The sequence below is a fragment of the Rhinolophus sinicus genome, chromosome 3 (genome assembly GCF_057876585.1).
Source record: "Rhinolophus sinicus isolate RSI-liver-muscle chromosome 3, RSI-T2T, whole genome shotgun sequence".
Lineage (NCBI taxonomy): Eukaryota > Metazoa > Chordata > Mammalia > Chiroptera > Rhinolophidae > Rhinolophus > Rhinolophus sinicus.
Genome location: NC_142503.1, coordinates 101,899,564 through 101,911,401, shown reverse-complemented (window position 1 = coordinate 101,911,401; position 11,838 = coordinate 101,899,564). Strand labels below are relative to the sequence as shown.

General features: G+C 51.4%; 1 pseudogene; it reads left to right on the top strand.

Annotated features, from left to right (window-relative positions):
• The first annotated feature begins 222 nt into the window (after nt 1-222).
• LOC109457798 (small ribosomal subunit protein eS1 pseudogene) lies at nt 223-1,632 on the top strand (annotated as a pseudogene).
• The last annotated feature ends 10,206 nt before the right edge of the window (nt 1,633-11,838 follow it).

The following is an 11,838-nucleotide window of genomic DNA, read 5'->3' as shown; positions in this document are numbered from 1 at the left end:
CGCTTTCCTGATCTGTGTTATCCAAACCTCACCCAGTTGTTGAGAGCATGAAATTAGATGATTTGTGCAGAACAACCACCCCATTGGGTGGCTCCTACATAGTAAATGCCAAATAAATGGGACTTAAAGCTAGATATATAAACATACCAGTGAGCATTCCCAACATTTGCTGAAATAGATTGTCTCATTTGGGGAAAAATAAAATCCTGACTCTAAGTGGACATGGCCCTTTATGCAAGTGACAGGTACATAGCCAGCAGGGTTGGAACGCGCTCTGGAACCAGGCCCTTTGCTTCCTGGTGTCATCAGCTTTGCTGTGCTGAGACGGGGCCTGAGTGTCTGCACCTCCCACCCCCGCAATAGCCCACAGGGAGGCAGGGCCTGGGGGGAGCTGACTCCAGAGATACAGGCTCAGCCCTCGAAACCCTCTGTGCCTGGCCTTTGACCTAATTGCTCTTTGGTGGCTGCAGTGGGGACGGGCTGGTTTGCCTATTTGGAGCTGAGGTTGGGGCTGGCTTCCTGCCCTCCTGCCTTCCAGGTGGGACCCCACACATGCGTACAGGTGCCTTTGAGGGGGTACCAGGAAGCCTGCTGGCTGGAATCAAGGCCTCCAGCAGCCTCCAAGAGCCTTTATCTCTACAACGCTCCATTTAATCAAGTGACCCATCGGGATAAAATTGTCTTAGGGCACTAAAGAAAATGTAACTAAAATGGCAGCATCAAGAACTAGCCTCTTGGCTTCCTTGCCCCAAATGCCTAAGGTCTTGCGTGAGTTGCACGGAGCAGCACCAAGGCGGTCGGCAGGAATAAGCGCCTTAGGAAAGGCGGCAAGAAGGGAGCCAAGAAAAAAATGGTTGATCCATTTTCTAAGAAAGACTGGTAGGCTGTGAAGGCATCAGCTGTGTTCAATATAAGAAATGTTGGGAAAACACTCGTCACGAGAACTCAAGGAACCAAAATTGCATCTGATGGTCTCAAGGGTCGTGTGTTTGAAGTGAGCCCAGCTGACCTGCAGAACGAGGAAGCTGCATATAGAAAACTCAAGTTAGTTACTGAGGATGTTCAGGGCGAGAACTGCCTGACTCATGTCCATGGCCTGGATCTTACCTGTGAGAAAATGTGCTCCACGATCAGAAAGTGGCCGACCATGACTGAAGCTCATGTTGATGTCAAGACTATGGATGGTTATTTGCTTCGTTGATGCTGTGTTGGTTTTACTAAAAAACACAGAAATCAGATTTGGAAGACCTCTTATGCTCGGCATCAACAGGTCCACCAAATCTGGAAGAAGAGGATGGAAATCATGATTTTAGAGGTGCAGACAAATGACTTGAAAGAAACAGTCAAGTGCTGTCTGGACATTGACTCCAGATAGCATTGGAAAAGACATAGAAAAGGCCTGCCAATCTGTTTATCCGCTCCACGATGTCCAGCATTTTGACTTTTAGAAAAGTCAAAATGCTGAAGAAGCCCAAGTTTGAACTGGGAGAACTCAGGGAGCTTCATGGTGAAGGCGGCAGTTCTGGGAAAGCTACTGGGCACGAGCCAGGTGCTCATGTTGAACGAGCTGATGGATATGAGTCCCTGTCCGAGAATCTGTTTAAAATTCAGACTTTTCATGGTGACAAATAAAACCCATTGGTGATGTTAAAACAATAAAAATAAAAAGAACCAGGCTCTTTGGGGAGGGCCTGGGTAGCTGAAATCCAGAGACAACCCCAAAGTTCCACTTAAATGGTTTCCAGCTTCCCTTCTGTCTACATTGCCCTTCCATTCCCTCAGCAACATGGTGAGGCTTTCCAATTTTAACAGGAACTGCTACCATTTACTTATATGTGCTGACTGTGGGCCAGGCTCTGTGCTGGACGCTTCAGGAAGATAGTTGCCCGGGAGTCCAGCTACAAAATGCCTGTTGTAAAAGGTCGCAGGGGCACAGAAGTTCGTAGGCCTTTTCCTGATAGCTCTGAAAACAGCTGTGGCTACTCAGTAGGACTGACCCGTTGGCTGGAAGGAACAAAATAGTTCCTTGGATATGGGCCAGCTGGGGACCCCATCCCTGGGGCCAGCACTCCACCCTGGCAGTCGAGCACCCCTCCTGCCCATTTTGAATGGGTGGGTGAACTGGCTAGGGCTGAAGAGCTCTGTTGTCCCCTGAGCTACGCTTAGTGCCCAAACTGCGTTAACCGGGCCCCACCTGCCAGAGGGGCCAAGGTGGGGGTGATAAGCACGGTCTTGTCTTCCCACTAAGAGGGAAAGCTCTTGAAGTTGTCATCGTCTTGGGGAGAAATATTTCTCAGAGAAGATGCTCGCTTCCCTGATGATTTTATAGAATTCTGGAAGTCTGACAGAATAGAACATTTGGGTTTGAAGCGTGCACGCTGGTTTGGCAGCCTGGAGCCCCAGTAGGCTGCCTTGGTTGCTGCTAGGTGAGGCGGCAGCCTGTGAAGCAGGGCCCAGCCTTCACCCCGGCTGCCTTCACCCTACGTGGCTGATGTGTCCCTCTGCCGCTTCCCCATTGCTTCAGCATAAGGCCTGACTCCTAGGCCATACGTGCTTGGTCCTCTGGGCCCTGCCTGCCTTCCTAGCTCCACCCCTTAGCACACACTGCCAGCCCTGCAGGGCTCCCTGTCCTCTTGCCAGACTGGACAACCTTGACCGGGCCCTGCTGCTTCTTGCCTTTGCACATGCTGCCGTTTTTACTGGAAGGCCATTCCTTACCTAGCTGACTCCTCGCTATGCCTCCATTGTGCCTCCCCAGCCAGCTCAGGCTGTTTCCCGTGCGCCTCCTCTTATTTATTACAACACAGAGTTGCAACGGTGAGTTCACTTTCTGTTCCCCTAAACTTGGGGTCTCCTGGAGGGCACAAATTGCCCTCACAAAACCTGGTAAGTCGTTCCAAGCTTCTTATACTGACAAAATAAAACAGATGTGTGTGGGGAGGCTGAGGGTGGATGGTCCTGCCCCCTTCTGAGCAAAGCACACATCACCTAGGAGTCATACAAGCAAAGACAGGTCAGTTTGACTAGAAAAAAATAATGCCACCTAGCAATAGCCCAAAGGCAAGGTCAAAGACAAACAAACTGGGGAAATTATCTGCAGCTCATATAGCAAAGGGCTACTTCCTCTAATATGTTATATAAAGCGCTCCTATACATTGATTAGAAAAAGATCAGGAACACAAAAGTGGGCAGAGGATAAAAACAGAGTACAAACACACACACATGCCTTTAAATGTAAAAAGCTCAACCACATTCATGGGGAAAGCGGTGCAAATCCAACGACACTGAAATGAAAGTTTTCACCTATTAAGTTGGTGAGGGTGTGGGGGAGGGGCACCCTCACGTTGTTGGGAGGAGTGTAAACGGACACAACCTCTTTGGAGAGCACTCTAGAAATATCTTTTAAAATCACATATGTACCTCCCCTCTGACCCAGCAATTCTACTAGGGATTTGTCCCTCAGACACGTTCACGTATATGACATTATGTCTCCACCAGGCTGTTCATTGCAGCACTGCTAGTGGTAGCAAAACACAGAAAAACCCTCACTGTCTAACAGGAGATGGTGTAAATAAATTCGGGTCATTCCTGCACTGGAGCTCTACGTGGCCACAAGACGAAACGTGGGGAGGTGCAGCAGGTGCTGGGATGGGATGACGTCAGCCACACAGCTAACCGGAACCTGTAAGACGTACAACCATGCATGCTAGCTTGTGTATACAGAAGTGAGAGGAGACAGGAGGATGTGTTCATCGTGGCTTGTGTATGCCTCAAATACCCACTGAAAAATAAAGGAGAAACCACCATTGTTTGCCTCTCGGCAGGGGAACTGGGTGGTCGAGAAACAAATGTGGGAGTTTGACTTCATTTGAAGTTTTGAGCCGGATGCATAAATTATCTACAATAAAAGCAATAAATACATACATTTAAATAAGGGTTCCTTCTGCCCTTTATCTGGAAGTTCTTAAAAATGACTTGGCAGGCAGTTAATGCAGAAGACTTGGCAGCGGCATCTGGAGATTTCCATCAAGGCCTTGGGAGTCAACACGGGTCTGTTTTTCTTGTCATGAGCTAATTAGAGGAAGACGATTTTTGAGGACCCGTGGGTGCTTTTTATAAAGCCTTGAGATTCCTGATCTCAAAGAGCTTATGGTCTTATGGGAAGAAGACTCAAGGCTTTAAAACAACCAAGTGACAGCCAAAATCACGCGAGGCTGTGCAGTGCGGACTCTAAGTGCTGTGTTCAGAACTGAGAGGTAGTCAGAGCCGGCTTCTGGAGGGAGGGAGAACTCAGGCGGGAGCTTACTGCAGGACCCACGCAGGGAAAGCGGGTAGGATGGGTGCGGACGTGCTGCCACATGTGCGATGTGGGTACCATGTGCTAGGGGTCATGGCTGTCATGTGCTAGGGGGTGGGTGGCTGTGGAGTGTGGTAAAGGTGAGCTGGGAGGTTTGTGGGACAGGTTGGAGAACTGAGAAGCTAGAGTCAGCAGGAAGACAGATGCTAGGCCAAGCTGGGGAGCCAACCTGTGCTGAGGCCTGGACCCCACTCATGGGTCTGGAAAGGGAGGGGGTGCAAAAGTGAGTGACAATGTGAAGGAAAATGAGCACGACTAGCAAGTGTACAAAGCAGTCCTGTGGCTGCTTGGGGGAGAGGGAGCTCCATGATCATTGTGTGCGGGTCTCCAGGGCCACCCTCCAAAAAGAACGGTGCTGTGCCTACCTCGGTTTTTTCTCTTGGGATTGTGTGGTTCCTGGGCATTCTGTCATGTGCAATGAGAAAAACCAGACTGAGGTACAGAATTCAGAAGACTGGAAGAAAGAGGAAGGAGTCTTACTTTGGGGGTTGGTCCCAGGGTCTCCTTTGTTGCGACAAATGCAGGTAACGGGTAGAGGGGGAGTGAAAAAAGCAAGGAGCAGAGACCCAATTAACTCAGAGCTGAGAGGGGCCTGATGGGGGGGGTGGCAGCAGAGCCATGGAGACTGGCCAGCAGTTGGGGTACAGTTCTGGGTGGGCTTGTATTCTCGGAGCCACAAAGGGTACAAGAAGATGGAGGTGGGGAATAAAAGGATTTGTGAGGAATACTGCTGAGGATTGTGAGTTGGACACACTTTAATGTTCTTCAAGAGACCCAAGTAAAGGCTGGGTTCCTTTGAGCTTCCTTTGCCAGCGTGTGCTCCTCTGAGTGTGATCTGTGCAGGACGGCGCCACAGGGAGCCTCCGATTACATCTGGGTTATGTGTATGTGTTACGTGTTCCCTGTAGGTCAATGACTTGCCTTGACCTCATTTCACCCTCCTAACCCACAGCATCATCATAGAGTCAACAAGGACATTGAGTTCCATTTTATGGATGGGAAAGTCAGGGTCACCCAGCCGCGTTCGCTTTCTACCCTACACGCACCAAACAGGCTGCTGCTGCCCCAGAACCAGAGCTCCCACCTCAAGCATTTGGTCCCCTGGGATCTGTTGAAACACCTGTCCTCTCCAGCATGCACCCCCCCCCCCCAAACACTGAGCACGCTGCTGCCGTGGCTGGTGGCAGACACCAGTGTTTTCGCCCCAATTTAGTAGCTGCTTCATTGCCTTTTCCTTCTCGTAGCTTCCTTCATACATATATTGTGGTTTCTAGAGCAGCACAAGAAGCCAAAATGTCATGCAACTGCCTCTGAACAAAGAGCCCTGGAGTCAGATCCTAGTGACTGATAGGTTGTTTACACTGAGAACTTCCTGGTGGAACCGAATATTCTATAATACTCAAGGCAAGTTTGGTACTACCTGCGGCAAGGCAACGGGAAGGATCTGGCTAGAAGAACTGCCAGTTACCTAATAGCAAAGGAATGTCAGGAGTGGGTAGGTGTGAGAGCAAGAGACGGATTTGAGCTTAAGGGCCTTTGGAGGACATGCCGATAATCCAGGTGTGATCTGGGAGCATGTCATCGTCCCCTTGTTGCAATGGCCTGGTCTCATGGTGGCTTTATCTGCTGAGATGACATGGTTACCCTTTGCCTGCTGGCCCAGATAGCAGGTCCCTGGGGACTGGAGGCCCAGCAGACTCCTTTTTAGGCCTTTGGATTCCTGGAAGGGTGGGGGAGAGTTCAAAGGTAACTTCCATCTGTATGGGCAAGGTAGGTGAAGGCAAAGGATTCACAGCTAGAGCGATGAGCTTAGAAACAGCCAACATGGGCAGAAACACATGGATGCATGCAGGAAGGGACACCCCTCAGAGACTGTAGTAGGTCTTTGGGGTAGAGGTGAAGATAAGTTCGTATTGTCGGGAGAGATCATGACTTGGGAGCTCATATGTCACCTGGAACTTCTAAAAGTTGTACTCTTGGTAGGGTGGAAGTTGAGCTCTGGAGCCCCATTTTTTGGGGGAAAATTGTTACAATGGGAACATGTAATGAGCTCATGTTTATCTGGCACTTGGCCTGTGACAAATATATGCTTTACATACCTTATCTCGTTTAATTCTCCTAACAATCTATCAAGACAGGCACTGCTATCCCCATTAAAAAAATAACAACCTGAGGCTTAGAGAGAAGGGTATAAAAATTCTCCTAACTACAAACCAAGACATAGAGGGGAGAGTAGAAATGGAGAGTGATGCTCACACAGGCTGGACCTGAGCTGGGAATTGAAAGAAGTACAGGTAGGCTGACTATGTATTTTGTTGTCCAAAGTAGGCACTTCTGGAAGTGAAAAGGGGCAATAACACTCCAGGACAATAGGCATCAACTGGGTCTTTCCTGGGCAAACCAGGATATGTGGTCACCATACATACAGAGCACCAGAGGGAAGCACTGCTCAGAAACCATGCCCTGTGGAATAACAGCCACCATTTATAATGTCATCCCCATAGAAACCCCTACGGTGGATATTATTATCCCCATCTGACAGATGAATAAACTGAGGCTTAACTTTCTGAAAGTCCCAAGTGGGGAAAGCTCTGCTGTCTCCAAGCCCTTGCTCTTTCTGTGGGTCATTCTGCCTCCCAGGCTCACAGCCTTTGGAGAAGACCAGACAAAAAGACCAAATGGACAATAGCCAGAAGGCTTTGGTCTTGGAGTGCGACAGGCCAATACCAGGCTGTCCCTGCAGTCTCCGAGAGGCCTCTCCCAGGACTGGCATGTGAGCAGTGACTGGGGAAGGTGTATGAGTGTGTGGTGGGCGGCTAGGGCAGGGTGAAGGCCCCAAAGGCTTCTGCAGGGGTCACTGATCTTCTGGGACCTCCAGGAGAGTGGTGGCCAAGGCAAGGGATTTATTTCTAGGAAAACCAAGTCATTCTTGAGTTGCCCCATTTCTATGATTTATGAGCAGGAACACTGAGACACTGAATGGTAAGTATCCTGAGCCAGGACTGTTCTGTCTGGTCCGCAGATTGTGCTATCACTCCAGCTCAGAACCTCTGGGGCTCCTGGAGAGACTGGTGGTCTGGGATGCAGGAATATTCTAGATTAGGGGCAGAAAGTCTGCAAGATCATACACATGTAGAGGGTGCACCAGTCAGCCAGTCAGCCCGCCTTTGCAGGGTGCGTCAGTGGCCACAGCACAGGTAATGGAGGGCCTCATCAAAAGCTCAGTTGGCCTTCGCAAGCCCCTTGACTTACTGCATCTCAGGTGGATGGGCAGGGAACTGGCCACCGGTCATGCAGCCAGGCAGTCCACACCACCTGCCTGCACCCAGCCCTGGGCAGGTTGCAGGCTGGCAGGGCTGACAGGAGAAGGGAAGTCCCTGCCTCCAGGGATGCCAGTTTGCCTGGGTACCTCACACAAGTGCAACAGCCCAAGGCCTCTGCAAGCCAGTGTTGCATCATCAAGGGCTGATCATGTTTCTTTACTCTTTCATTCATTATAAAAACATGTTTTTAATTAATAGACTTTCGTTTTTTCAGCAGTTTTTGGTTAACAGCAAAACGGAGCAGAAAGTAAAGAGCTCCCATGTATGCCCTTTGCCACACATGCCCAACCTCCTGGATGCCTTCATTTTTCAAACTCTGTGTTCCAGACACTGTCCTGAACCAAAGCCCAGGCTGTCCTCAGGGCACTTCCAGTTCAGTGAAGTAGACTGAAGGGCAGATGGACCAGCCCAGGGAGGGTAAGTAAGCCGAGGGTGCCCAGGGAACCCTGCAGGACAACCCCCTGGCCTGCAAAGGAGGTCGGAGGAATGAGGAGGGGATACCAGGGAGGTTCCACCTGGGCTGACTTCGAAAGGAGGTGTGGGCATTAGCAAAGAAGATGGACGGAGAGGGCAGGAGTGGGGCGTAGTGTCAGAAGACAGCAGTTCTGACCCAGGTTCTGGCTCTGGCTTTGAGCTTGGACATGGTGGGTGGAGGCAGGAGGGGCCCCATTCTACAGAGCCCAAAGGGAAGGGTTTAGGTTGAGGAGCAAGGGTCCCATTGGGCCAGAGCAGGCAGAGGGGCTCACCAGCATGGGCAGGGTCTGCACTGGCCATTGAAAGAGTTTGGGAAAGCTCAGATCCTGGATTGTGCACTTTGTGGCTTTAAATGCATCCTGAAGATGCTTCAAGGATTCTCACTAATGCCTCCAGTGCTAGCCCCTTGAGGACCCAAGGGGCTGGCACCCCCACCGCTTCTGGTCAGATACTACTGCCTACGCCAGCCGCTCACAAAGCAGCGGATAAGGTCCACCTGGAGCAAGTCTGTGCCTGGAAGCGCTTCTTGATCGTGTCAGGCTTTCTCTATTTATTCATCCCAGCGGTGGTTCCAGGAGAGACTGGCAGGAGAAAAAGGAGCTCCTTTCTAATCGAGCGAGCTGACCAAGGCACAGGGAGAGCAAGGACTTGGACACCTCTCCCCAGTAAGCCGGAGTCAGAGCCAGAGTCCCCTTGTGAGGGCAGCACAGCAGCAGGCCTGGGGTAGGTGAGGGTGCCCCAGCCCCCGCGGCTCAGAGCCTCTGCTTGCTTAGTCAGAAAGTGGAGACAGTGCAGTGTGCTCTTTCCCTCTGGCTCTGAGGCCACTGAGGACAAAGACAGTCCCGCACTGGCTTCCAGAATTCCAGAGCAATCGACCCGTGAGAGACAATCCTCTTTCCCGGCTGCCCGGCTCTGGGCCTGCAGCACAGGAGCCCCGCCCGGTGTAAGAGGCACTGGCTGTGACCTCGCCCCTCTCACCAGCATCCTGAAAGGAGACTCACATGCTCTGAGCATTGTGTGCCAGGCCCTTGGCATACGTGACTGCATTTCATCCGTCACCATCCCCATTTTACTGGTGAGTAAACAGGCTCGGGAGGTGAAGTGCCTCACCAGAGGCAGAAGGTGGTAAGTGGCAGTGCTGGGACAGGTCTACCTGTCTCTAAGGCCCACACTCTTTACATCTCTTGTGTCCTCTCATTCCATATGGGCAGGAAAGAGGGGAGTGGCATTGGCGGGGCTTTGCCCAGTCAGATAAAATGATGGGACGCCTCATTCATCTGTTTATTCATTTGATCCATGTTTATTGTACATCTGCCCCATGCCAGGCGCTGAGCCCAGTGTTGGGGGACAGAGCAGTGAGCAGAAGCAGATGTGCTCCCTGTGCTCAGGGACCCACCATTTGGTGAGTGTGTGGGGACAGAGTCCCAGAGAGCAATTTCCAGGCTCTCGGCCTCACGTGGAAAGGTGCAGGCTCGGTTATTAGATGGCCCTCGGCTGTAATCAGATGGCCATCCACTGTGGCTGGGTGGCCATCAGCCGTTACTGGTTAGCCATTAGCCACTAATATAACTGCCATGGCTATGCCAGCAGGTTGGTTGGTTGGTTGACTGAGAAATGGACTGCGGATTGTGGCTAGCACGTGGGGTTAGCAAGTGCGGATGGCAAATTGCGGATCACGTGGATCCTATTTCCTGTGTCTTGCCCGGCCGCCAGCGAGACTGGGGTGCAGGAAGACCCCTTGTTGGGGTACTGGTGGATTTTTGCTTTTGTGTCACGACCAGCTGCCATCGAGAATATAGTGGTATGACTCCTGTCAGGCAGGGTGTCAGGCAGGGTCTCTGGTTCCACTCCCCACATAAGAACGCAGGACATGGTGAGGTCAAAAAGGAACATCCACGGAGCCATAGATAGGGGAGTCATATCACTATATTCTCGCTGGCAGCATCCGCCTCTCTGCAATCCACGCTTGCTGGCTCAGCCACCATCTTCTTGCTAGCCCCCATTTACTGCTAGCGTAGCCACAGCAGTTATATTAGTGGCCAATGGCTCACTGGTTACAGCTGATGGCCAACTAGCCACAGCTGATGGCCATCCAATCACAGATGATGGCCATTTACTACCTGAGCCAGCACCTTTCCACGTGAGGCCGAGAGCCTGGAAACTGCACTCCTGGCTCTGTCCTCACACTACCCTATCTATGGCTCCATTGTTGTTCCTTTTTGTCCTCACCATATCCTGCGTTCTTGTGCGGGGAGCAGGACCAGAGTCCCTGCATTACAGAGTGAGACAGTAAGAAAAGACACTTTGATAGGTGCCACAGAAGAGAAGTACAGGGTGCTGTGAGAAGGTAACCATGGGGCCTAATCTAGTGAAGGGGAAAGGGTATTAGGGAGGACTTCCTGGAGGAAGTGAGCAGAAGAAAGATGAGTGAGCAGGAGTTAGGGAAAGATGGGCCAGAACATTCTAGGCCAAGGCTACTCTATGTGCAAAGGTGGGAAGGAGAGGTCTAGCTAGGGGAACTGAAGGGAGGGCCATGAATAGGGCAGAGGGTAGTGGGTGAAGGGGGCTAGGGTGGGCAGAGGCTCAGTGGGGCAGGGCCTGGGGGCCATAGCAAGTGACTGTGGGAAACCAAGGCAGGTGCTGTGAAATGAGAGCTTCCTCTTATTCCCATGAGCTAAATGAGAGCACACTACAATGGACTGCAGCTTCCCCAAAAGTTTGGACTGCATTAATAGTGGCTTAGCTTGCAGGTAAAAGGAGGTGATTGTTTTTTTCTGGCTCAGACTGAACCTGAGGGTTGTGATCCTTTCCGGGCCCCCACTGCCCAACATTTGTAGGAGGAGAGCCAATACACTGAACAGGTATACAAAAAACAGGTTGGATGAGCAGGAAAGGGCAGCCTCAGGGGACAAGAGTGTGTCCTGGACCTCTGAGGAATGGCCCGGAGACCTCTGAGGAATGGCTCTATAGAGGGAAAAACATCCTGGCACTTAGGGCTTATGGAAAATGGAGGGAACTAGTGTGAGGCAGTGAGCCTCCTCTCTGGGGATGTCCGAGCAGACCCGGGGGGAGGACCAGAGATGTGGGGAGGGCCCCTGCTGAGCTTAATGGCTGGTCTAGGTTCAGTCCTCAGCATTGATTGAGCACACACTGTCTGCCCCGTCCTTCTACTTCTGAGCTGGAGACTCACCACACATGTCCCCAAAACACAGAGTCTTGGGCCACACATGGTGGGGTTGACCCTGGCTAGCCTGGGGCGGGCTCTGGTTTGTTCTGCTCAGACGGCTGTGGGGAAAGCAGGCATCGAGGATGGTGTTAGTCTCAGGCCCATGGGCTGGTCACCATCTGAGGTCATTACCCAAGGAGTTCCTTTTAGAATCCGGAGTGTTTTCTGGTACCCTGGGCTTTCCAGCTGTCTATCATGCAGTCAACACCCAATCCCCAATCAGAACCTAGAAGCCAACAAATTCCATCCCTACTTCCTCATCAACTGCGTGAATACCAAGACTTCCCAGAATTCCTTGATTTCCCTAAAGAGAGGGCTGCCCAGCTCTTGCACCCCAGAACTCTCATTCTTGATCCCCTCTGTCTGATGTTGTGTTAGTCGCTAGGCCTTTGACTTCTTTCTTGATAACAGCTCCAACCATACCCTCAGCTCCTTTCCATTGCTACCTGCAGGCCTCC